Here is a 27,011-nt window from a genome sequence, read left to right on the forward strand (position 1 = left end):
ACCACACACTCACCAGCACACAGAAAACAACACACACAACAACACACCCCCAGCCGTCAATGAATGCTTTCACCATGCACAAACACCAACAACCATCATCCATCTGTGCACGCTTTTACCAAGCACACACCCACCAGCCGTCAGTGCACCCTTCCACCAGGCACACACACCTCCAGCCGGCAGTGCACTTTTCCACCAAGCAATCGCAGTATGGTACACTTTACTTTTAAACATATTCATATAAAGCACAGCATGCCACCATTGGTAAAATTACAATTCAACCAAGATACTTCCACTACACACCACATGCACACACTCCATAACACATGGCAAAAAGACATTGGCATTTACAATGCCATTAGCTCAAACTCAAATAAATCCGAGCCCGATTGCATTTCTAATGCTTGTTTACCAGGTTGTAGTGATCGCCATCTTCCATGTCCGGTATCAGGTCGAATGCGAACAGCGTGTATCCACATCCATAGCCTTCTCTTGACACTGCTACACCGCAGTCCCTTTGATGCTTTCCTGTTATCGAAACCAGTCCCTGATATTCCCTGATGTAATGACCGGTTGCAAAACTGGGTGTGTAGGGTTTTGCAGGAATCACATTGCCCTCATGGACCAGCTCTGCGTAGTTGATGTTGTAGTGTTTAAAATTGAAGGGGTTTGAGCTATAGGTGCCACTAAAAGCTGTATTGTCCACAAACCCTATGATGATGAGCTTTGGTAGCTGCCCCAGAAATAAATTCTGCTGTTGTGTTAAGCGGGTACCTGCAGGGATGCTGAATACCTTCAGAGCTACTCTTTCCACAGCATACTTGGCGTTGGATATTTGCAAAGCTTCGGCGTGCGCTAACCTGACGCTCAGTGACACTTTCACTCTCTTTACAAACAGGCTCGCGGCCTGTATGCTCAGCTTGTACTGTTCAGCATCCCCGTTGATGAGGCAGAATGAGTCCTTGTTGTGATGGAGGTTGCTCTTAAGATCAATTCCGTTGATGAGCAGTTTATCTTGGAAGAAGAGGTCCGAATGTATGCGCCCCAGGAGGTCAAAGGTACGGCTGGCTGTAGCATGCCCCACTCTTTTTATAAAACCCTTATTATCACCATCCAGAGCTGTGATTTCAAACTGGCCGTCTGTATCCCTGTGAAAGAGACCAGCTGAAAGTTGTGTGTCAAGGGGTGTATAGGGTGTATATATCTTTATTGTTTGATTAATAAAAATCATTACAATGATGAACATGCGAGCGCTATAAAACATATATCATAAATAGTTAAAATATTTACATTTATACCATCACAATAGAAATGAGGGGTAAAACTCGTCAGCAAAACAATTTAAAATCCCAATAGCCTGTTAAAAACAGTGCTAAACCTTAGTTGTCCGTTCTAGTTTTTCCATCTGGTCGGATCGAGTGCAGACATTTGCTTATAAGAAGCAACATTTAATGACTTTGGTAATATAGTTCAGGGTTTATGGTAAGAATCCTGGGGCTACAGTCCATTTATGTAATGAGCCCCCTGCATACAGTATTTCTAGGGATTCGCAGGGAAAACGAGTCAGTCCATGTGCCGAGACCGTTATCAACTGTACTTGCGTACTACGAAGGATTGTAGAAGGCGGGTGAGAGTACAACAACATAGACGCTAGGCTTCGTCTGTTTTTTAATGGTTAACCATTGGTGGCTTGCAGAGTCTCACTGTTTGTAAATTTTCTTGCTGTTACTGTAACAAACTTGGTGAACCTGATGTTAAGTTGTGGATTATCCGGGTTCATTAATGCAAGAATAGCCTGACGGCGTGTACGAATGCCTAGTTTGTTCCATTCACCCTTTAACAATTTCCTTCGATCGTCTTGAGCTGCAGCACAAAGACATACCACATGCTCCATTGTTTCTGTACTGCTTCCGCAGCCTCTGCACGTTACATTTGAGTTTGCACGTCGCCATACTGGCAGGTGATACAGAAATGGCCAGTCTCCCATCCTGAGGGCCAGGAATCTTTTTTTCCACTGCAATGAGTAGGTGCATGACAAGTGTGGGCCCTCAATCCCTGGCTTAAATCCTGATACAACTGTCCAGGCGTGCTTACGTTGAATCAGTTGAGCTCTGTCAGAATGGAAGGACCAGAGACGGACGTTTCTTTTGATGTGGGTTTTAAGTACCTGCTGCGGTGGATTAGAAGACCAGATTTCTTCTATGTCAAGGAGTTGTATGGCGTCCTGCAAGTAACGCCGATATGAGCCGCCGATTTGACCGGCTGAGATCTCCAGCCACAAAAGGGCCTCTAGGCTTCCCTCTCCGGAGTTGCGCAGCTTGTTGCACAGCCTGATGTACGCTCCACGCCCTATTGCTTGGTGGTCTTGAAGACCAAATTCAAGGCGTACTTGAGCGGGGGAGGAGGACTTGGGTAGGCCCAGTACCTGTTTAAATACTCTTGTTAATATTTTATTCACGCAGCTGTTGTCTTTCCCTTGCATGATCTCCTGACTGTATGTAAGGAAATTGATGATTTTTGCGTTCATTACAGTTATAAGTGGGGTTAGGCTAAGGCCTGACAGATGTCTTGCGAGGGTCTTAAAAGCCACTTGGATGGTCAGGGCTTTCGCTTCCACCTCGTCTCTATGTTTAGAGAATGTTCCCCCTCCTGTCCAGGTAAACCCCCAGGTACTTATATGAATGACCTCCGTCAACTTTTTTGCCATTGTATTGCCATCCACTACCTTGATATTTCCTTTGCCCAAAGGTAATTGCCTTTGTCTTCTTTAGATTAAGTTCCAGATCGTTTTCGATGGTATATAGGGACAGCTGATCAAGAAGTCTCTGCAGGGCCACCCTAGAGTGACTAAGTAGTACCAGGTCATCTGCTTACAGTAGGTTACTGACTCTTGTCCCGGACAGTTTTGGAGGATGGGAGTTGACTTTGTCAAGTATCTCTGACAGATCGGAGATGAAGAGGTTCAAAAGTAGGGGAGTCAGCACACACCCCTGCTTTACTCCACGAGTCGTTTGTATTTTCCTAGAGATATGTGAACCATCCCCGAGTTTTATGCGAATCCATGTTTTGGAATGTAGCGCGATTATGGCTTGTAATAACGTTGGTGGAATCCCCCATTTCTGCAATTTAAGCCATAGTCTGTTTCTAGGAACGCGGTCGAAGGCGGCCTTGAAGTCGACAAAACAGCCATGCATCAGCATTCTTGAGGTGGACACTTTATCTAACAGAACGGAGATTGCGAGCAGGTTTGTTATAGTTCCTGATTTTTGCACGAATCCTGTCTGATTAAAGGGTATGAGATGTTTTTTTTCTGCCCAGGATGCCAGATCTTGAAGTAGCTATTTGGCATAGTATTTTGATTCCACATCCAATAAGGTGATCATCCTATAATTTTTTGGGTCTGATCTCTTGCCGCCTTTATAGATTGGGTGTATAATAGCTCCTTGCCACGATTCCGGTGAAACAGAGTTAATCCGGCAATAGGAAAATAGAGGTGCCAACTTTTTTGCCCAGAATTCTATGTCCTGTTTGAACAGAGACTGGGGTAAACCATTTGGCCCTGGCGCTCCGTCTGAGCGGCCCTCTGTTATCGTTCGGGCGATTTTTTCTGCGGATATTTCTAGAGTTGTCGGAGCAGTTTGCGCATTTTGTGATTTCATATCAGTTATCATTGGAGCCCTTATGTATGATTCGGTATGGATTCCTGGTGTCTTCACATCCATTATGCCTGATTGGCATGTTTTGGGTTGTAAAGCCGTGGCTAATGGTCTATCCGATGGAGTTTCATTTTCTGGTTCATCAAAATGATCTGTTAGATAGGATACCCATTCGGTTTCAGAGATGTTAGCGCTGTTTTGTCCTCCTTGTTTGTATATTTTAGAGTTAACAAGAGACCAAAAAGGCTTTGAATTATCATTTTTGCTTGCGTGTATCAGTTTTAACCAGAACTGCTCGGATCGTTTCTTTTTCTCGATGAATATTGCATTTCTGAGGGCTTTTTGAGCTTGCTTAAAATTGTTTTGATTATGGTCTTCCCCGGGTGCCTGCGTGCCTGTCTTAAGGCGCTGTTACGTGCTGATTTTAGATTCCTGATTTTGCCAGTCGTTATTACCGGATTTCCTTTTGCGGTTTTTTGTGTGAAACGTGGAAATTTTTTAAGCAGTGCACGGGAGAAGCCCTCCCATGATGTGATGGGCCAAGATGTATCAATACTCATGGAATGTTGCTGGGCTCTGCATTGACTCATTATTGCTGGTATAGTCGAATCAGTCCATTTTAACCTTTTGAGATTTTCAGTGTGGTTACCTTCTGTAGTTTGGCTGGTCGTGGCGTGATGCGTTAGGAGAAATGACAGGGTGGTTACTTGGGGACGATGGTCACTGTCCCCTCGAACTGCTATAGTGTAGTTCTCGATAAAAGGGAGGATTTCCTTACTACAAATGGTGTAATCTAAATATGAGTGGGTTTGACCATTTGTTCTCGTCCAATTAGGAGGATTGTCCTTAGGAAAGTGACCATTTAAGGTTGTATAACCCAAAGCTGTGAGTTGCAACACCATGTATTCGCCTAGTTTGCTATGTTTATCGCCGGCGTTTTTTTTTTGTTCCATGTAAATGTAAATGTAAATGTACAGGAATTTATATAGCGCAAATCACCAAGCGGTTTCTAAGCGCTTGCTTAGGGAACCCGTCCTGGTATTGCCCTGTGAGATAACCCCGGCAGGGTATCCGCAAGGTGAAAGCCAGGCATCCCGCCACGAGGGGCCGTTGTGGAGATTAAGCAAGCTATTGCCCAGAGTCGCAGAGTGTGAACCCGTGAATCGAGTAGGCACCGGAGCGAGAATTGTCGAGTCCATGGACGTTTTAGGACTCAAGACCCCGCCGAGCCGGAAATTGAACCCTGGTCCCGGGCTGACCTCTGCTTCCAGGTCTGCCTCCTCTAACCAGTGAGCCACACTTCTCCACATGGTGTCTGGCCATGGTGTGTCATGCTCTTCCAGGACTTCTTGAAAAAGATTTGTGTTGTAATCTCCGGAAACTATACAGGCTGGTCTTTTGTAATTACTTTGTATGTTGCACAGTACCTGGATTAGATGGTTAAACTTCGTTTTTTTCTCCCTGGCTCTTGGTGAAATGTAGATGTTAATCAGAATCAGTTGTTCAGTCTGTGCGCGGTTGTTAATAAGTACGCCAGAGATCCAATCTTCTTCAAAGGTCAATTGTGTTGTATTAACATTTAACTTGGTTGAGATGTAGATTGAAAGACCTCCGCTAGGTCGACCGGACTTATGAGTTTTCTGAGCGGGTGTTCTGTATTCCCGATATCCTTCTAGCGGGAGGCTGACTAGGGACCATGTTTCCTGCAATAATATAACCTCATGATCTTTAAAGAAGTTTATCACGTCAGGGGATTGAAATTTTGATTGGAGGCCGTTAATGTTCCATGAACACACCGAGAGACCGGGTTGAGTTCAGTTGTGGTTGCCGCCATCCAGGGCCGCTGGCAGCCAAGCCCAGTCTGTCACTGTGGTTTTTGTCTCCTTGATTTTTAGGTGGCACTCCCTGGCTGGGGAATAGCCTTTGGCTGATCTTAAGATTGAGAGGGATCGTTCGCCCTGTTTGTCTAATATAGACTGGGGTTTTGCGAAAACCGTGGGATACCGTGGTTCCAATTGGGGGACTACTTTAATACCCCATTTGTTGAACAGAGCTGACCTTGATATTATTTCTTCCGTGAGTGCTACAGTTGAAAAAGTAATTAACGTTTGTTCTGCAAACGGATTGCTTCTCATCGGTATAAACTCAATAGAGATTAGTTTGTTGGATTCAATGTGACACAGTTCAGGGATGCATTTAAAAAGTTTCAGGATGTTCCCTCTATTCAGGATGTCATGTGGTCCTTGGCTGTAATATTCTGGTACGAATAACAGTTTATTTTTTTATTTATTCGATGGGGGGTCCTGGCAGGGAGTCTTATGGTTGTCCTCGACCGCGATTAGAGGTGGATCGATTCTCCTTTGGATATAAGGTAATTGTTGCTTGAGTCCTATGTTTTCGCCGGTGATCTTGTAATTGTATTCGACCCTGTTTTGCGGTAGGTTAACTCTCCTTTGAATATGTGATGATTGTTGCTTATTTTTCCCGTCTTCACCTCGTGAATGGTAATCAATTTTATTGGGTGGGGGCTTGCCCATTTGCAATGTGTCCGGGTTCTTGAATAGTGTTATCTGGATATTCTCCTTGCCTCTCGGCCTATACTCGTTGTCGTGCTGTTCATTAATTTCCTTGTCTTGGATTGCCTTTGGTCCGCTTACCGTATTTGTTAGGACTATCAGGTCGTCTAGTCCGATCTTAGTGACATGGGATGGTGTTCCCAGCTTCGTGACCTTTCCCTGGTCATGCAAAAAGTGCTATCGGTTGAGAACTAATAGCATCCCCTAGGGCACACTAGAATGGCGATTCTTGCCTCCACAGTTTATAAAGAACCAAAGATGAAAAATGTCTTATTGGATCAAATGTATTTTAATCCGTAGCATTAGATTTCAAATTGTTTATCCACATATTTGATAACATGATTCCTCTTGCTCCAATGCATTTCGGACATGTGTCCTTCATCGGGGAGCATCTAAAAAAAGAACGACATACACACACATCTGTATATATACCTAATGGGTTCAGTGTAAAAATTACCTCAGGTGAGCCCCATATCAAATAGACTGGTGAGGCCGTGGAAAAGAACAAAAGCGTGAAAAGACGATTAAACGCAAAAACCATAACAAAAAGTAATGTTCAAAAACGTAAGAGTGCAAAGTAAAGCATTCACTCGGCTAACTGAATGGAAAAATAGTGCGTGATAGAATATCGTGCAAACGCTAGAAATATTCACCCTCCGTGATAGAGGTTATATTAAGTTTCTCCCAAGAATGAACAAAGTTCCCCCAAACAGTAAAAATTGTGCGCGGTAAAACTACATGCGAGCGTTCCCAATTTAAACCCTGCGAGTCACCCGGTTGAGGTTATGCACTGTAAAGTTGCATGCAGACATTCCCAAGTAAAACACAACATTACGCTCGGTTAACAAAACTTACATGAGAGAAACATCATCATTGTTACGGCATCGAGAGCCTGAGTTCGAAACGCTACGCCGTGAGCGAGAGGCTGACACGGAAGTCTAAATGCAATGCGGATACATGTGACATAGGGTCAAATGCTAAAGCTAAACAAAGGACTAACCAAAATAAGGAGACCTGGATACATTCACAAAGGGAAATAGATACAAAAAAACAATGTGGAATTGTAATATACATGTGATTAGTGTAAATTAAAGACTAATGAAAAAATAGTAATGATGAATAAAAATAAAATTAAAATAAATAAAAAATGTGATGCTAGATCTAGCAACAAGGAGCAATGTCCAGAAAAAATTCCCCCAATGGGGTACTCGTTGTCGTGCTGTTCATTAATTTCCTTGTCTTGGATTGCCTTTGGTCCGCTTACCGTATTTGTTAGGACTATCGGGTCGTCTAGTCCGATCTTAGTGACATGGGATGGTGTTCCCAGCTTCGTGACCTTTCCCTGGTCATCCAAGGTCAAGGGCAGTAGGGGGTTTGCTGGAACATATCTCCTGGGCCCAGATGGCTCCTTATACTTTTTGCTAATGACGAGAGGTGTTGGTACCTTGTCGGTTAATGCTGTAGATGTTTGTGTTAATGATTTTTGTGGCGCTGTGAGGATGCTGTCGGAGCTTGCAGTACTAGTTGAACTGGAACGTGTCTTGCCCTTTTCAAAGCGTGGTGAGTCGCTGGTCGTATTTTGAATCACTGAGCTACGTTTATTGCGTTTTTTCCGTAGTCTCTTTCTCTCTCTCTTACTCAGATGTTTTTGGGGAGATTTATTCATTAGTCCCGTTCCTGGGTCGGCCACTCTAACGTCGACAGATTGCACTAACTCTGTTGTGGATTGTTTATCTACTTTCAACGTGGTGTTGTTTTTAAGATTTGATTTTGTGGATAGAAAAATGTTGTACTCCTTGGGTACCATTTGTTTGACTTGATTGTCAGAGGTAGAGGCTACTGCAGGGGCTTATATTGATTGGATGTCAATTTTTGATGAAGATGCTTTATGGTTTTTACCAGAGTAATTATGATTTGTACTTTTGTTATTGACTTCCTGAGCGATTTCATTAGTTGGGTGCGGACCTGACGGATGTGGTTGAACTTGTGAACCTGATGATAGTTTCTTTATCTCTGTCAGGGCAAGGAACTGCGGACGTGTAGACAGACTATCAATTATTGGAGAACAGCAGCATATTGCTTGGGTCAGGTTGACTTTTGATTGTGCTTTGGTTATTAGGGTGTTCAAGCCTTCTAGTTTATTGTCTATCCTTGCCGTATATACTGCTAGTGTATTTAAAAGTTCTACTTGAATGTCAAGCTTGTCTGAATGATAGTTTAGTGAGACACTGTGGATTGTAGTGTTTGTAGAAGCTGAGGCCAGATGATGGTAGATTCAAGAACTGCTGGGTCGTGGGCTTCCATTGTGACGTTTGTTTTGTTGGAGTCAGTCTTGAAAAAGGATAGGTCCAAGAGGGAGTGATCATTAGGCTCGCCTGGCTTTATTTCAGGGGATTTGTAATGGACGCAGGTGGGTGGCGTTGTTGGTATTAATGGCTTGATGTTTCCTGGAAGGGTTCTGGTCCATTGGGCCGCTTGGGGGGTGAATTCTGTTTTGTTTACAAAGGAGCCCACACTATAGGGATTGGTTTCCTGCTGTAGGGGCAATCTGGGAAGAGGGGAAGAATCATCGCTTGAGATGGTTATTGGTGAGAAATGCCGATCCTTGTTAAGTTGTTGCGCTTGTTGAAAAGGCGGTAATGTATATCCTGACCTGATGTTTGGCCTTTGACTGTTTTTCCCAGATGTGGGTGATACTTCCCTTATTAAATGGTCGTCTGGGGATGTGATGATGGCCTGGTTTTGCAGGTGTTTGTGAACCACGGCCTGTACTTTGATCTGTGCTCGTTCAGTATTGGTGGTAGTTTGAGGCGACTGTGTCGGTTGTGACAGTATATCAATGGGTTTGGTTGGGGCTTGAACTTTAATTCCTTGTTTCTTGAAGAAGTCTCTGAGGGTCCTCTTTTTTACGTCACTTGTTGTTTCGTCCGGCGTATTATACTGTTCAGTTGGGGGCGGGTGTGACTTTTCATTCTTGGCGATACTGTCTGTCGAGTCGGATCTGCGTTCAAAATCCTGCGGATAGGTTGGTGATGCGGGTAACGCAGGGAGATGGGATTGCACTATCTCCAATTCCTCAAGTAGTTCGTTGTTTTCCTTATTCAACTTCTTGCGTTTTTTTGCGATCTCTTTTTTCAGCCTACCGGACCGCATTGCGACGTAACCGAGGAGAGGTAGAAGGGAGGGGCGAAGTAACTGCTCTTGGTTTTTGACTCTCTCTGTTTTTTTTTTGTTTTGTCCTCCTACTCCTTCCCTTCACTTGGTATCCTTAAGGTGCAAGGGGGGGGGGACGAGGGAACAAGGGGGAACTCCCCCTGAACCCTGCTCAACCCCACCTAACTGACTGTACTGCCCCCAGTCACCCCTTAGCAATTTATCACTTGTGGCTGATACCCTGCTAGAGGCACCCTCACTTGGGCTACATGTGACTGTGGCTGGGCAACACCGTTTTTGGGCGGCAGAAATGCTGTTTGTTTAGGTGCCCGGTGTGCCAGGCTCACCACTCGCTGTTCTCTCTTCACACCCACCTTGGCTGCAGCTCTCTCCCGCGGTCCTGCTGCGGGTCTCAGGTGGGCGTGACTCCCACTGCTCGCGGCTCTCGGCGAGTCTCCCCCGCAGGTCTCCACTGCAGTCCGCGCCCTGCTGCGGCCGCGGGTCTCCGGTCGTGGGTCTCTGGCCGCGGCGTGTCCCGCTTTTTCCGCTTTTCGCTTCCGCGGCTCACCTCGGTTGTTGGCGGCTTGCAGAGTTCAAGCTGGAGCCGGGGCGGGAGCTAGGCTGGAGCTGGACGGGCGGGCGGTACAGCGAGCGGTGCAGCACGGCCGGTAATGGCTGCTGCTCTGCGCTGTGAGCTGAATGGGCGTTTCCCGAGTAAACAGCCACGACTATCCACCCGGGTTCCCGGGTGTCAATGGCATCGCTACTGTAATTTAGAATACTCTCTATGTATGCTCTGTAGGCGTACATGTTATCATTCTGGGTGATGAGTCGGTCGCCCAGGGTGATGTCCACTTGATTAAACATGGTAGCTAGAGGGTAAGCGATTGGTGCCACTTTAGCACCGTCGTCAATGTCGGACCCATCCGCTTTTACGATTTTACACATAAGATACAGCAGGGTGTTGAGATCCAAATACATATCCGTGGCCCCCGACACATAAAACTCTATAGGTGCCAGCGGTGTCAATGCTGCTAAAGGTGATACCTCCATGAAGAAGCTGTTTTCGATGTCTGTGTGGGTTTTAGAGTAAACAAGTCCAACTCTGATTTGGCGCACTCTCCAGATCCACAATGTACAAAGGCCATGGCTGTGTTTACAAGGCTTTAAAAAAAATATTTACTTTAGAGCCGGTTTGCGTCTTCGTAGCTCTCTTCCGTCTTGGAGCTCTTCTTTTCCGAGAGCGTTTTGAAACGGTCCTCCTTTTTTTTATAGGGGGCTGGGGGTCCCCGGCGTCTGGAAACACGCCGTTTCCTTTTGACACTAGCGCGTGGCTTACCGCAACCGCCGATGTAACAGAACCCACCACCTCCTGGGCAATGTTCGTGGCAGCCACCTTAACATGAGGTTTTGCAATTTCATAGCCTCTTCTCAGGAAAGGCATTGCTCTTCTAAACAGACTCCTAAAGAATCCTCCTAATCCAGCCCCGTACATAACAGGTGAACCTTGGAAGTACGGTGGTCCTTCATAACCGGCTTGGCTTCTATAATAGTCCCTGTACATAGAAGGATCTCCGTAGGTTTTCATAACCACCATGATGGCTGCTTAATACCCTCTGTCATGTCTAGGCCTTAAATGAAGCTTGACAATAACTTTCCCGTATTTAAAGGCCACCAGCTCAGACTGATCATCGTAGATCATAATTGAAATAGTGTCAAAATGGTTTTTAGAAACTGCGACGTAGTCAGGTGTGTTAAATTGTATGTTGACCATGGTATTATTATCACCCTGTACATGCACCCACCTTAACAACGGCGAGTAACTATCACCTATCCTCTGAGACTCCTACAATATCGCTGTACACGTAGAGCGTGTAGAACCCCCCATTAATATCGGGGCATGTGTGATCTTGTTCCACAGGGCTTTTCACATGTTGTTCTCACATTATCTAGCACCAGATGAATATTCGGATGTGGTTCTATACCGGCTATGGATTTGTTGATAGCTTTTATGATGCTTGAAGCGTGTGGGTAGTAGCCAGGCGGGAAGGATGTGTGTATGCCCGTGGGGTCCTGTTCCCTCTTGATGTGAAACTTGGTTTCGGCCGCGGTAAATGTATTCCATGTTCTAGGGTATTGTATTTCTGTTAGGGCAACCTCCCAGTCCCCCTTCAGGTCCTTAGACTTTAAAGTTCTGTTAAACCTTTCTACAACCGCTGCTTTTACCTCCGTGTGTGTTACAAAATGTTGGACATTGTGATGCTTTAATAATTTCTGAAATGACTTGTTTAAGAATTCTTTTCCGGCGTCTGTTTGTAGTTTTTGAGGAATGCGCCCCTTATCGAAGATGGCTTTAAAAGCGGCCGTGACGCTAGCTCCACTTTTATCACGCAGCGCCTCTGCGTACGCGTACTTGGACAACACATCTGTGACTGTTAATATATAACAGGCGCCGTTGTTATGTTTTGCTATATCTTGAAGGCTGATTATGTTCGCTTGCCACTGATAATCTATACACGCATTAACGATTGTAGGACGCCTCTTAAAGCGTCTTCTGGCTGGTTTATGTAGTGAATACGCCTCCTCTCCGGATAACCATGTCTTCACAGCTTCTCTGCTTACCGACTCCTTTTCAGCCACAGTACCATGGTTGCCTCACCCACGTTAGAGCAACTAGGATGAGTGTCATGGAGTGTTGTCGCAGTTTGCGTGCCACTAGCGGTATGAGCGGGGCTGGGGGAAAAGCGTACGCAAACCTGCCTGACCAGTTCATCCATATCGCATTGCCCTGAGACTGCGGATGTGGAAACCTGGTGGCGAAGCTTTGGCATTTTGCTTTTTCCCTTGTGGCGAACAGGTCTATCTCTGGGTGACCCCACTGCTGAAAGTACGGTTGTAGCACTGAGGGATGTATCTCCCACTCGTGCATCTGGTGGCTGTGTCTGCTGAGCAGATCCGCCATCTGGTTGTCCCTGCCTGGGAGGTGTTCCGCCATGAGGAATATGTTCCTCTGAATGGCCCACTTCCACATGATTTGCGCTATATGTGACAACTGTGGAGAGTGTGTGCCTCCCTGCTTCTGTATGTAGTACATGGCAGTCATGTTGTCCATCCGGATCAACACGACTTTGTTGTACAAATGTACCTTGAACGCCTTCATTGCCATGAAGATTGCCATCAGTTCCAACAGGTTGATGTGCATCTTCTTTTGCTGTGTCGTCCATAGTCCCTGCACTGTGTAATGGAGGACATGCGCTCCCCAGCCCAGGAGAGATGCGTCCGTCGTCAGCACTATTTGTGGTACAGGCTCTTGGAACGGTCGTCCCCTGCAAAGGTTTTGTGGGTTCCACCAATGCAGAGAGTTGTATGCACGACCGGTCACCAACACTAGGTCTTTCAATTGTCCTTGAGCCTGGTTCCACTGCCGTGCTAAGCACTCCTGAAGCTGACGCATGTGTAGTCTCGCGTGAGGGACTATGAAGATGCAGGAGGCCATCATGCCCATCAACTGCATAAACACTTGTGCCGGGAGCGAGTGTTGGGGCCTGAATCTCTGAATCAGTAATTGAATGCTGTTGATTCTTGCTGAGTTTGGCTGTGCCGTTGCTGCCAGAGTGTCTATTGTCGCTCCTAGGTACTGTTGTACGTGAGCGGGTTGAAGATGAGACTTTGCGTAGTTTAATGAGAATCCAAAGCTGTGCAGGAGGTGAATAGTGCGAGACATGTGGCTGGCACATTGCTGGACTGACTTTGCCTGGATGAGCCAGTCGTCCAGATAGGGGTAGACGTGGACATTGTTTCTCCTTAGGTGCGCCGCTACTGTCGCTAGGCACTTGGTAAACACCCTGGGGGCTGTTGTCACCCCGAAAGGTAGTACCTTGAACTGGTAGTGCTGATTTTGAATGGTAAACCTGAGATACTTCCTGTGTGCAGGATGTATTGGTATGTGGAAGTACGCATCTTTTAGGTCTAGCGTGGCGAGGAAGTCTCCTTGAGAGAGCAATGGCAGAACCTGTTGTAGAGTGAGCATGTTAAAATGTTCTGATAAGATGTATTGGTTTAGGGGCCTGAGATCCAGTATTGGCCTGAGAGACCCATCCTTTTTGGGGATTAAGAAGTACAGCGAGTATACCCCTGTACCCTGTTCCTGTATGGGGACGAGTTCTATGGCCCCGTTTTGCAGCATGCTGACAACTTCTTGCTGCAATAAGTCTATGTGCTCTGCGGACATAGGACGGTGTCTTGGAGGTATGTTGGGCGGAGTGGAAGTTAGCTCTAGACAATAGCCGTACTGAATAAGTTGTCTCACCCACCTGTCTGTGGTAATGCTCTCCCAGACTGGCAGGAACTGTTGTAATCGCCCCCCGACCGGTGTTACATGGTCCGGGGGCGGTGACAAGGCATCACTGTTTAGTATTGGTGGAGGATCTGGTGTTGTTATTCCCTCGTCCTCTGCCTTTGCTGCTGTTGCCACGGTATCCACCTCTATTATTTTTATTATAGGTGGTTTGCGTGCTCCCTTTATTGTATGGGATCTGTTGTGATGCCTGGCCTCGTGTAGCTCCTCTGTTACTGGAGCGACGAAAGGAACCTCCTCTGAACTGTTGGGACTGTAAGGCACCCATAGACTTGGCTGTCTCTATCTTTTTTAATCTTTTCTAAGATTGTGTCCACATCAGGACCAAATAAAAAAATCAGGGTTGACAGGCTGATTCAGTAATGTGGTTTGAATCTCAGGTTTGAACCCAGAGATGCGCAACCAAGCATGTCTCCTAAGCATGACAGTTGTGTTGATGGCCCTGGCTGCGGTGTCTGCTGCGTCTAGCGCACATTTAATGGATGCATTGGATATAAGTTTCCCCTCCTGGATTAGCATCTCTGCTCCCTCCTTGTAGGCCTCAGGCAAATGTTGTAGCAGTTGCTCTAGAGTGTCATAATGCGCCCTATCGTAACTGGCTAATAGGGCCTGTGTATTAGAAATTCTCCAGATATTAGCTGCTTGAGCAGTCAACCTTTTCCCAGAAGCTTCTAATACTTTAGATTCCTTGTCTGGAGGAGGAGAATCACCCTTAATCTATGAGTTTGTGCGCTTACGAGCATTGGAGACCACCAAAGAGTCCAACAGCAGCTGTCCCTTAATAAATGTAGGGTCCACAGGCGCCGGTCTGTATTTTCTTTCAATTCTGGGGTTAATAACCCTTGCTCTAGTGGTTTCTTGGAAAATGTCCCCTGCATGTTTAAGGACACCTTTTAGCATTGGCAAAGTCTTAACAGATTTCTCTGAAGTGGAGAAAGTGTCAAACAGGAAGTCCTCTTCAACTGGGTCAGCATGCATGTCCACATCATGATTTAGTGCAGACCTTTCAATTAAAGCGTTGAACGCAGCTGTATCTTCTGTTGGTGAAGTTTTAACAGGATAAGAGGGAGTATCAGGAATAGTCTGTGAGTCCCCCTGGTCAGCAGGGTCTGTCCAGGCTTGAGTCTGGTCATCCTGATCCGTGTCCGCAGGGTAATTATATTGTTCATAATCGTCATACCCCATATCCTCTGTAGTGGGTGTGGGTGAGTATGCAGAAGTGTCCTGGCCATGGTACCTCACAGTCTCAAAAAGGACAGGTGATGTTGCAGAATCCCTTTTCTTCTTGAGTGGAATTTTGTATGATTCCAGAGGTTTTTCTGACCTGATTTTCCTTTGATATATAGTAAGTCTACCAGATTCGGAGTCGATATGTAGCTTCGACTGGTCATTATTTGAGGGCTCTTGGTACATAACGTCCTCTTCTAGAGGATGACTCCTTTTTCCCAATGACACCTGTTTGGGCGTTTCGACCCCAGGTTTAGGGTCGAGGGCCTTGGGGCGTGCAGTCGGGGGCAGTCCGAATTTATCAGTGGCATAGTGTCTTTAGACAGACTGACCTTCTTCGGGGCCGACGTCGATGTAGGCCCGACCGACTTTGGCTTTTCGCCAATAAGTTTTTGGCCCTGCTTCGACTTCGGTGCTTGCGGCGTCGGAGGCATGCTTTTCTGCCTCGACTCGACGTGGTCCTTTGAGGCGGTTTTGTATTTCGACTCGAGGCCTTTGACGAGCTGGGGCCTGTCGACTTGATGCTTTGGATCGAGGACCTTCCGAGACTCGAGTCCTTGTTTGTGTCGCTGTCCGTAGACATCGACGTCTTCGGTTCGACGTGCTTGGTTTTAATGGTGGACTTTAGCGCACCGATCTTCGGTTCGACACTCTTCACTTTCGACCCCGCAGGGTCGTCGACACCTTTCTTCTTAGTCGACTCCGATGGGTTCGAGCTTTTCGACCCGAAGACTGTCTTTAGCAGTTTCGGTTTTGACTCGATGGCTTTCAGTTTCGTTTTGAGCAGTTGAACCGATGTGTAAGAACTGGGACCACCAGTTTTCCGGGGGGTAGCTTGGCTCGAGCAGGAAGGCAGCCAGGGGTTTACGTGTAAAGCAGCTACTCAACACACGCATCCAATGAGACATGAAGTGGGCGCAATAATGGAGACCACACCAGTAGTTGTGTTTGTAAATCAAGATTTTTATATAGACTTTAGATCAAGCAAGTAGTGCATTAGCAAATCATTAGCATTTCATTAAAGTACCTCATTAAAACATTTCATGAATGCCTTTCAAAATGCATTTCCTGTAAAATGGTAAAACATTTCATTAAGTACTTTCAGTACAGCAGAAAACTCCAAAGAACACAGCCTGACGTGTTATACTATTCAGCAGGCTAAAGGTAGTTTCATAAACCATGGATTAACCTGTAGGAAGCAATCATGAGCATTTCCTCTTGTAAATATCAACAGTCTTGCGACCAAAATCAGATCATCGAAATAATACTGGAATGAATCAATAAGTATCACAGTTCGGCCCCATCAGGAACTGTAGAAGCCCGCCCCTGCAAGAAATTCAGTACAGTAAAGTAGATCACCATTCCATTAGCAGGCATGAACAATGCGGGCCACCAAAGACGGCCACCAAACCCCAACAGTCACTGAAGTGGATTATGTGATAGCCCAGTATAAACCCACAGTTCCATTGACAGGCTTCAGGCCTAAAACTGGCAAGCAGAACAATACAGTAGGGAAAGTGTCTGTCCCTAAGCCTCCCAACTCTCGAGGCACATTAAGGGGGGGCGGGGGCCAACGAGGCACAGTCTCAGTTCTCCCCAGGGGAGGGGCGACCTCGGGGCCTTACCCGGCCTACCGCCCTCCTCCCTGGGGGTTACCTTGTGTTCTTCGGCCCTCCGGGGCCCTTGAGTAGATGCTGGTGGAGGGGTGGGGTGTTCGACCCTCCCGGGGCCTCACTCGGCCCGGTGCAGGTGTGGCTTCTGGGCACCAGCGCCGGGGCGAGACCAACATGTGAGGCTGGACGGAGGGGGCTTCTGGGCTCCACGGCCCCCTCCGCGATGAATCCGGGCCTTCTCCGGGCCTGCCGGCAAGCTCTGGGCTGGGGCCAATCATGACCGGGGCAGCTCTAGCCAATCGCGTCGCCCGCCTCGAGGGCACGCCTGCCTTGGCCAATGGCAGAGCGGCGCCTGGGGGCGGATCGGAGGAGCTCCCCGGTCACGTGGGGCCCGCTCTGGATTCAGGCCTACCACGGCGTGAGTGACGGGATACGGCGGCCCTCTCCTCACATACGGGGGCCACCGAGGGGGGTGATCGAATCTGGCGCAGGTCACCACGCGATGGCTGGCAGCCGCGCGGCAGGACGGCCGCGCCTCAGGGGTGTCGCATGGGCGGCGCCGAGGCCGCGACGGGGACAAGGCCTCCTCAGGTGCCTCAGATGGCACAAGCCGCTCCGGGCTGCGGCGGTGAGTGGGGGAATCGATAACGCCTCGTGGAGGTGGAGTCCAGGCGCCGCAGCGCTTCTCGGGGGCCAGATCAGCTAGCTCAGGAGAGGGCGGGGTAATTGCGGTTGATAATGGACCAGCGCTCGACAGTGAGGGGGTCAGGCTACAGCGCTGGGACCGAATTCCAGTCAGGAATGCCCCTTTTTCAGTTAGAATAGCGCTGGGTCACAGAATGAGCAGTTTGTAGCGCTGGATACACAGTTCAGCAGGGCCTGCTGACAGAATAGGGAGCAGAGTAGTTCAGTCAGGGGGAGACAAGTGCGGCAAAGAGGGCCCACTGCAGGCAGGGGGTGCGCAGGGCAGCACAGTCCAGTACCTGGTCGATCCCCCAGTAGTCTCTGGTCAAAAGAAAGTAGTCTTCTTGGCGCTTGGATGGTTCTGCGCCCTTAGATGTTGGTTTCTTGAAGTAGAGGGGGGGTTGAGTTGAAGGCTTGATGAGTTTTCCTCAGACACTGCCGATGGGCCCTGGGGTTCCCTGCACTGGGCCAGTTCAGGGGGCTAGTCTAGGACACCTCACCCAGCTTAAGAGGCAGCACCTAAATCCTGTCACTCCCAGTAGCATGGGTTCCTAACTCGGCCCTCCCGCCTAAAACTCCTGCGTGGGTTCCCCAGGTCAGTGATGCCCCAACTGACTAGAAAAAGTTCCCTCCCTTGCTTAAGTGTGCCCAGGTCAGGTGACCACTCTCTAAGGCGGCAAAAATAGGCTCCGCATTTCTTCTGGAAGGTTCCAGGAGCTTCCCCACTCTACCTATGGACAGGGGATGGGCGGCTGGCATTGCAACGTTGTATGGGGATCCAGCCTGCTCCTGGCAGCTAGGGTGCTACACTAAACAACCACGCTGCAGTAGCAGGGGCCAGTGGCAGCCATGTTTGAAGTAGAGAGCACCTGCACCCTAACACAGATTAGCTATGAAAAGGTGCCCAAAGACCTATGGGCCAACAAAAAGAAGGTGGGAAAAATGAGGCAAGGGCAAAAAACACAGGGAAAGATCACCCTAGGGCTGACAGGTCTAACATGCGTCCCCCCCAGCCGAAAGTGGGGAGAGCTACCCAACCTCTAGGGAGTTCTCGTCACTAAGGTGGAAAAACCGGTTGAGACAGTCAGCATTGGCGTGGTCAGCTCCGGGCCGAGGTTCCACCCTAAAGTCCATCCTCTGTAGGGAAATGGACCACCTTAGCAACTTAGGGTTTTCGCCTCTCATTTGCATGAGTCAGCGAAGGGGTCGGTGGTCGGTTTGAACTAGGAAGTGAGAGCCAAAAAGGTATGGCCTCAACTTCTTCAAAGCCCAGACCACAGCGAAGGCTTCTCGCTCGATGGTACTCCATCGCTGTTCCCGAGGGAGGAGTCTTCTGGAGATGAAGGCCACAGGTTGGTCTTGGCCATCATCATTGAGTTGCGACAGCACGGCGCCTACGCCATGCTCTGAGGCATCTGTCTGCACGATGAATTCTTTTTGGAAGTCCGGAGTGGCGAGCACCGGAGCGGTGCACATCGCGCGCTTCAGTGTTTCAAATGCCTCCTGGCAAGCAGCCGTCCAGATGACCCTGCATGGCTGCTTTCTGGATGTCAACTCGGTCAAGGGGGCCACGATGGTGCCATATCCCTTGACGAACCTGCGGTAATAGCCAGTGAGGCCGAGGAAAGCTCGGACCTCAGTCTCAGTTTTGGGGGGCTCCCAGGCCATGATGGTCTCAATTTTGGCCTGGAGGGGTTGCACCTTACCTCCGCCCACCAAGTGTCCCAGGTGCACGACAGATCCCTGTCCAATCTGGCCCTTGCTAGCCTTGATGGTGAGGCCAGCACGTTGTAAAGTCTGCAGCACCTCCTGGAGATGCTGCAGATGGTCCTCCCAGGTGCTACTGAAGACAGCTATGTCATCCAGATAAGCTGCTGAGAAGGACTCCAGGCCAGATAGCACCTGGTTCACCAACCGCTGGAAGGTGGCCGGAGCATTCTTGAGCCCGAAGGGCATAACTCGAAATTGGAAGTGGCCCTCGGGGGTGGAGAACGCTGTCTTCTCCTTTGCTCCATCGGCCATGGCAATCTGCCAGTACCCTGATGTCAAGTCGATGGTGCTGAGGTACTTGGCTGCTCCCAGCCGGTCAATCAGCTCGTCTGCCCGTGGTTTCGGGTGAGCATCTGTCTTGGTGACAAAGTTCAATCCCCGATAGTCCACACAGAACTGAAGTTCTGGTGTGGTGCCCGGTGGAGCCGCTTTCGGCACCAGCACGACCGGACTAGCCCACGGGCTGCTGGAGGGCTCGATCACTCCCAGCTCCAGCATCTTGGTCACCTCACCCTGGATGCTGTTCTTCACCTTCTCGGACAGCCGGTAAGACTTGGTTTTCACTGGCCGACTGTCCCCTGTGTCCACATCATGGGTAAACAGATGTGTGATTCCAGGCGTGAGGGAGAACAACGAGGTGTGTTGCGCCAATACCTGGCGGCAGTCCCTCTGTTGCTCTGCGGTCAAGGATGGGGAGAGGACAACTCCCTCCACTGAACCATCCTTATCCTTAGCCGCTAGAAGGTCAGGAAGAGGCTCACTTTCCTCCTCCTCACTCCCATCCGTCACCATGAGGAGAGCAAGCTCCGATCGCTCATGATGAGGCTTCAGGCGGTTGACGTGGAGCACCCGGTGAGGCTGTCGGGGGGTCTTCAAGTCCACGACGTAGGTGGTCTGGCCTCGACGCTCCACAATCTTGTACTGACCAGTCCACCGGTCCTGGAGGGCACTAAGCTCCCCAGGCTCCATGACCCACACCTTCTGTCCAGCATCCAACTCTACCGTCCGAGCGTTGCGGTCATACCACTCCTTCTTGACGGCTTGGCTAGCCTCTATCTTGTCTGAGGCTTCCTTCCACAGCTTGGCCATCTGGCTGCGGAATGCCAGCATGTAGCTGACAACATCACGGGGAAGCTTCTTCGAAGTCTTCCCCCACCCCTCTTTGACCAGACTGAGGGGTCCCTTAACGGGATGGCCATAGATCAATTCGAAAGGGCTGAACCCGACTCCCTTCTGTGGTACCTCGCGGTACGAGAACAGCAAGCAAGGGATGAGGATGTCTCATTTCCGCCTCAAGTCTTCTGGCAGGCTCCGGATCATCCCCTTCAAGGTCTTGTTGAAGCGCTCTAAGAGCCCGTTAGTCTGGGGGTGGTAAGGAATGGAGAACCGATAGGTCACTCCGCACTCCTTCCACAAGGCCTGCATGTAGGCCGACATGAAATTTGTGCCTCTGTCCGACACCACAACCTTGGAGAATCCCACTCGGGTAAATATCCCCATCAGGGCCCGCGCCACCACAGGTGCAGTAATGGTCCTCAGAGGGATGGCCTCCGGGTACCGAGTGGCGTGGTCCACTATCACTAGGATGAACCGATGTCCCGCAGAGTTCGGAGGGTCCAACGGCCCAACGATGTCAATTCCAACCCGCTCGAAAGGGGTCCCGACCACTGGGAGTGGTTCCAAGGGGGCCTTCAATTTGGTCCCCATCTTGCCACTGGCCTGGCAAGTCTTGCAGGTCTTGCAATAGGTGTCAGAGGCAACTCTCATCCTGGGCCAATAAAAGTGTGGGACTAGCCTTGCAAAGGTCTTGTCCTGGCCCAGGTGTCCGGCTAAGGGTATCTCATGCGCCAGTCCTATCAAAAAGGCCTGGTAGCACTGGGGGACCACTAAGACCTTCGATGATCCATGTACCGGAACCCATGGCTCACTGTACAGGAGGCCATCCTCCCAATACACATGATAACTGCCAGTCTCTTGGTTGACCGCTTGGGCTTCGGCCTGTCGCCGCATGCCTTCAAGCGTGGGGCACTCTTTTTGCGCCCGACAGAATTCCTCCCGGGTAGCCCCTCCTTCCACATGCCACTCGGCAAGGGTCGGCAAGTCCCCCACGGGAACGACATCCACCTCCACGGACTCCGGGGTTACCTCCGCGGGCTCCCCATCCATCACACGGGGTGTGTCCTCCACAACACTCTCCTCTGGACCGGCATTGGGTTGGGCCGTTGTCTCAGGCTCCAACCCGGGTTGAGCTTCTTGCCGGGCAGCCATGGACCGCGTGACTACGCATGTCCACCCTGGTAATCCCAGCATCTCAGTGTGGGCCTTAAACTCCACTTCCTTCCAGGCGGTATGTTCGAGGTCATTATCGAGCAGACAGTCCACAGGCAAGGCAGGGCTGATCGCAACTCTCAACGGGCCTGACACTCCTCCCCACTCAAAGGGAACTTGAGCCACGGGCTAGTAGCTCATACTGCCGTCAGCCAACACGGCCGGATGGAACACATCAGGTACTACCTGCTCAGGGGACACCAGCCACCTCACTACGGTGCTCATGCTGGCTCCTGTGTTCCTCAGAGCATCCACCTCCTCCCCATTGACCTTCACCCTATACTTCACTGGGACACTAGGAGATAGAGCGACCTGCATCTACTACGAGCAGCATTAACTCACCGTTTGAGCGCAGGAGCGCTGTACGTCACCGCCACCAACCGCGCGCTGCCCTGACGCGACTTGAGCGCCAGGAGGGGCCATAAAGACGCAGAGCCCCCAGCGTCGCGGGACGCCCGGGGCGAAGCCCGGGCAAAGGGCGGGCCCTCTCAGGCCCTCCGAGGACGAGGAGGCCGGGTCGGGTGTACCCCCCGAACATCAACATCTTGATACCAAGTAGGTTATCTAACTTTGCACCTTGGCTGTGATACTCTTGATTAGCTAAAATCATCATCATAGGGCTACTAGCATTCTAGTATTGTACTATCCCGCCCTGAAATCCCTGGAACTAAGTGAATCCCTTCTATACTCAGAGTATTTACATGCTCACTATAATGACTACCAGGGGAAGTAGAAGCAAGACAGCCGCGGGTGGTGCATCCGTGATTGGCCCTATTGATAGCTTCATAACAAGAACAAATGAGGCAATTGACCTCAGTATTTCACTCCTTGAGCTTAGAGTCTCACAAGATCTAGAACACGCGAGGCGTAGGGTCTCTCAGGACCTATTAAATGCCAAACGCTCCTCTCTTGGGAGCATCTTAATGGCAAAAACCCCAGTAAAACACAACGATCTACAAGCAGGTTGCTCTCGAGAGATTCGACCCGATCTCCACACTATTCCCAACGAGATCAATCTATCAGCAACAGATCCCCTAATTGATTGTGACTCTGATGCAAGTAATGATCTAGAAAAGACACCAGACCTAAACATAGATCATACCCCGGAAATTGTTGAAGAAAACAATGTGTCACAGTCAAGACCCAGGCAAGATGGCGCCATTCAAAAACGGACGCAGCAAATAACGAAATCTATTCCCCCTGTTGCTAAAAAACGTAATATAACAAAAGCACAACGTAGAAAACGCATAACCAAACATCCCATGGCCAATGGAACAACCATACATACAGGGACATTAATAGAAGACACTCAGGGGAACCCTCAGGCGTGTGCGGCTAATCCCGACGTATCCACAGCAAATGACCAATTAATTGAAAGAGTTGGCGATCTTCTGGGCATCTTTATGTCACCGATAGAATCTAGACTGGCCCGCATTGAAAAACAACTAGAGGAACTTACCGCTTTTAACAAAAAAGCTCTTAGCGGTATTACTATAAGTAATACAGGCCAAAAAACAACTACTAGTAAACCTATAATTTCCAAAGTGAAAGCCACTCCGCCTGTAGACATTGCGACAAAATCAAAATCAGCCACTTCTGCAAGCGGAGAAGGCCTTTCAAATAACTCGGCTGCAGAAAGTAGCTCCACCCCGAGCTTAATCATTAACACCCAGGCTACAATGACAAATGCAGGGAAGAAGATAGCAGCATCTCATGGCGTGACAAAGAAACCTAACTATCCAAGTGATTTTTTTCCAACTTCCCAAAAACCCCGGTCATCATATGATTCGCCGTACAATTCAAGACAGATTCCTCCACGAATCAATTTGCCACCTGAATGTGGTGCCTATGTGTTGGTTTTCGTTAACGTTCCTACACTTAGATACAGCCAGGAGGAAACTTCTTCCTCCCTGAAAAATAAGATCTAGCATTGGCTGATAGCAAACTGCAACTTTCCGATGGAATGCTCAGGGGAAATAAATCATGCCCAGAGAGTAGGATGGATAGCCCCCTGAAGAAAGAATTCGAGGGGTATTGCATAACCATAAGCTTTAAGAACCCACAATGGGCTGAAAAAACCTTGGCAAGGGCCCCCTCACCCTCAGTTTGGGAATTTAATACCACCCTTCTCCCGTTGGGCTATTTTTACAGGCACCTGATTACAACTCACTCGAACATGGGATCTAATCTAGCCACTCCTTTTTTTGACCAACACCAGATGACAGAAAGTAATTCCCCCTTTCTACATCAGTATTCTAAATTTACGTATCCGAATGTTCCCGTACAAAGACATCAAGCACAAATTCACTCACACTATACGACTCATCCCTATCTGTCTACAATGCCGCACAAAGAATACAGGGATGCCCGGTGGCATCAAGTTGCCGCTGCATCAGGCAACTCCTACAGCATCCCAATTCAAAACAAGTTTAGTGCACTGTCTACTCTGGATTTCAATGATTGACAAAAGATCGATCAGTCCGAAGGGACTACTAGGTATACATCGACTTCAGAGGGGCAGGCGATAGATAACATCATAGATAGAGAGGAAAAGGTCATAGTAACTGTCTCCGATAAAGATACTTCCATTGCTTCCACACGAACTGGATTGGTCGATGTGGCTAATCCAATACAAGTAAAAAATTAGTACTGCGTCAGCAGACAAACTGCTGACTAAACCCATTCCCTTTAGCCATAACCCACCTACCTCCTTAATACACCTAACATTTTGGAATATAGCCGGCCTGCTGGCTAAATTGATGAACCCCAACTTCCTGAACCAAGTTAACATGAGCAGTATCATCTGCCTCCAGGAAACTTGGGCCATCGACCCAATACATACAACAGGATACAAGACCTTTTCTGCAGCCAAAAAATCCCCATCTGGAAGAAGTAGTGGTGGTCTAGTCATCTACATTGCAAATACTTTATGCAACGAGGAAATTTTGCCTCTGAAACTAAAAGAGAACTACCAAATAATCATATTAAAGAGAACCAAACAGAGGATATACGTTATAGTAAATTTCTATAACAACCTGCACGTAGATGACCTGATCAACCTTCTCTCAGAGATTTCCCTAGTTCTTCAAGACTTAAAGGTGCAATATGTGAATAAATCATGCACAATAATCTGGGGTGGCGATTTTAATTTCCACTTATGCGGAAATAATAACACTGATAAGTGTGGAATTAAGGAGGATGATGGCAACAGAATAACACACTTCACACACTCGATTGAGGGCGAAAAAATGAATGAGGTCATAACAGAATTAGAACTGGGCTTTGCAAATGAACTGAGGTCCTCCCGAGTACCCTTTACACCAACATTTAACGGCAGGGGGCTAATGAGCCTGATAGACTGTTTTGATCTCAGCACATAAAGGCCCAAACATCGAACTGTTTGAAGTAGTAAAAAATTCCGCTGAGCGATCACTTCCCAATCATCACCGCCTTGCGTGATTCAAAAAAACAAAAAGAACCTGAGATAATGACAATATTGGACCAACAAAATCTTGAGCTAGGATCCCTGAATGGTTTTACTTTAAAATGGAGAAATATTGATAAAAAAGCCATAACTACAAAAATAGTTACTGAATGCAATGCAGACATTTTAATTTGTCTAGAGCGGGAGACAAAATCTAGTGACGTTATAACTAGTTTTAACGTTATTTCACAAAATATAAAGAAGGCACTTACCAAATCCCATAAACAAAAAAACCGGGTGAAGAAAGGCTGGCTTAGTCCAGCCTGCGCTAAAGCATATTCAAAATTAAAGAAAGCGTTAAGGAGGGACAAAAGAGACAGAGTGGAAGTTAACAGCCTGAGAAAAGAATACGCTCTAGCCCTAAAAACCAGAAAACAAGAGATAAAAACTGACTTATGGGAGCGTCTTAGGAAAAGTTCGGAACTTAAAGATAGCGCAGAGTTCTGGCAAATAGTTAGGTCCCCATATCTTATAGACAAAGAGGATCTACCATCCATTGACATTGCAATCACCAATAACGAAGGGTAAAGCATTTTTCTAAAGTTTTTAGTATAGGGAAACCACATGGCATGGATCATATAGACCCATTGAATCAAGTCACCTATCCACTAACCTTGCACTTTTTACATGATGAGGTAAAAAAAGCACTAAACTCCTCGAAAACAGGGAAAGCCCCAGGGCCAGATGGGGTTCCTGTCGACATTTTTAAACATGAGGAAGATCTCTGGTCCCCCCCTCCTGACGAACGTTCTAAATGCCATCGTAGAAGAGGGCCTGTTAAAATCATGGAAAACATCGATACTCGTCCCGATTTTTTAAAAAGGGGACCGAAACTGCCCGACCTGTTATAGGCCCATCTCACTCCTGGACTCTCTCGGGAAGGTGGCCTGTCAGATTATTCTCGAGAGACTGCAGGAGTGGTCAGCTACGCAGAATATCATATCAGAAATACAGTACAGTTTCCGAGAGGGGCTAGGTACTGTAGATCAAGCATTAAACCTGTCCTTATTGGCAGGAAAGTACGTGGAGGCTAAGGGGGCTGCGTTCCATATGGTGTATGTAGCTTTATCTGCAGCCTTCGATTGTGTTATACACTCGAGGCTGTGGAAAATCATTTTAACAATGGGAGTTGACCCTCTTATAGTGGATTTCCTTCGGGAACTATACACCGGAACTACTGGTAGAGTGAGATTTGGGTCAAAGGGCGAACTCACAGAAAGCTTTAGAGTGGAAAAGGGGGTCAGACAGGGATGTGTGCTGGCCCCCTTTTTATTTAGTGTACATATACTAGGAGTCAAGAGGGAAATACAGAACTAGGTCGCCCTCCACTCAGTAAATCAACAATCACAAAAAGACCTAGTCCTTTAGGCAGTTTATCTTATAGACCTGTGAACATCTATGGATTGTCAAAAGATCATTCCAGCTACACCTCTAATACTAGAGATTATTACCATGTTCCAGTCTATTGCCAAGATAAAAGATAGCCATTCTCTGATCAACATATAACCAGACAGCACAGGACATACATTCACTAGAAGGACAACACTTGAAAAAATGTGAATAGCTAGATGGCACCTCACGGGCGCACCACCAATGGGACCCCTGGTTGGTACTCACCAGGATGGCCCTGTTCTCATCATCGGTGCCACCTAGCTTAACGTAAACATGTCCGAAACCCAAAGGAAAAGAGACAGTGAATGGTGCAGTGTACGCAAAACTTATATGTGACAAGGACTAACAACGTTCAACATATAACAAAAAAACTACTGTGCAAACAAGATACAGAAACCTTTTACTCGCATTCTCTTGTTGCAAACAGTAAACACATATACATAAAAAGGAGAGATGCGAATACTACCTATCGATTCGCACTCTGCTTACAGCCGACATGTTTCATTGCCTTGGTCTTTATCAGGCAATTTCTTCAGGGCAAACAATATTGAGCTGCCACTGCCAGAGGCACTGTGCTTTAAGTGCTGTAAATCAAAATAGAAACGTACGTATGAGGGACTGCCTGTAGTTCCACTGTGTATTCAACACAGCGCAAACTTTAATAATTACAACATAATGGATAATAATTACCTAATTGGCCAGTTTTTCTTTCATACCATTCAAGGGAAACCACTTTCTGAAATCAAGTCACAACTCCCAAGCGGTGAGTGT

At 48.0% G+C, this 27,011-nt stretch overlaps 1 protein-coding gene across 1 annotated transcript in view; it reads right to left on the bottom strand.

Annotated features, from left to right (window-relative positions):
* The window catches only part of LOC144752922 (E3 ubiquitin-protein ligase TRIM39-like), a 406,522-nt gene that overhangs the window by 163,035 nt on the left and 216,476 nt on the right, over positions 1-27,011 (bottom strand). The gene's annotated exons all lie outside the window — the stretch shown is intronic.

The sequence above is a fragment of the Lissotriton helveticus genome, chromosome 5_1, assembly GCF_964261635.1.
Source record: "Lissotriton helveticus chromosome 5_1, aLisHel1.1, whole genome shotgun sequence".
Classification (NCBI taxonomy): domain Eukaryota; kingdom Metazoa; phylum Chordata; class Amphibia; order Caudata; family Salamandridae; genus Lissotriton; species Lissotriton helveticus.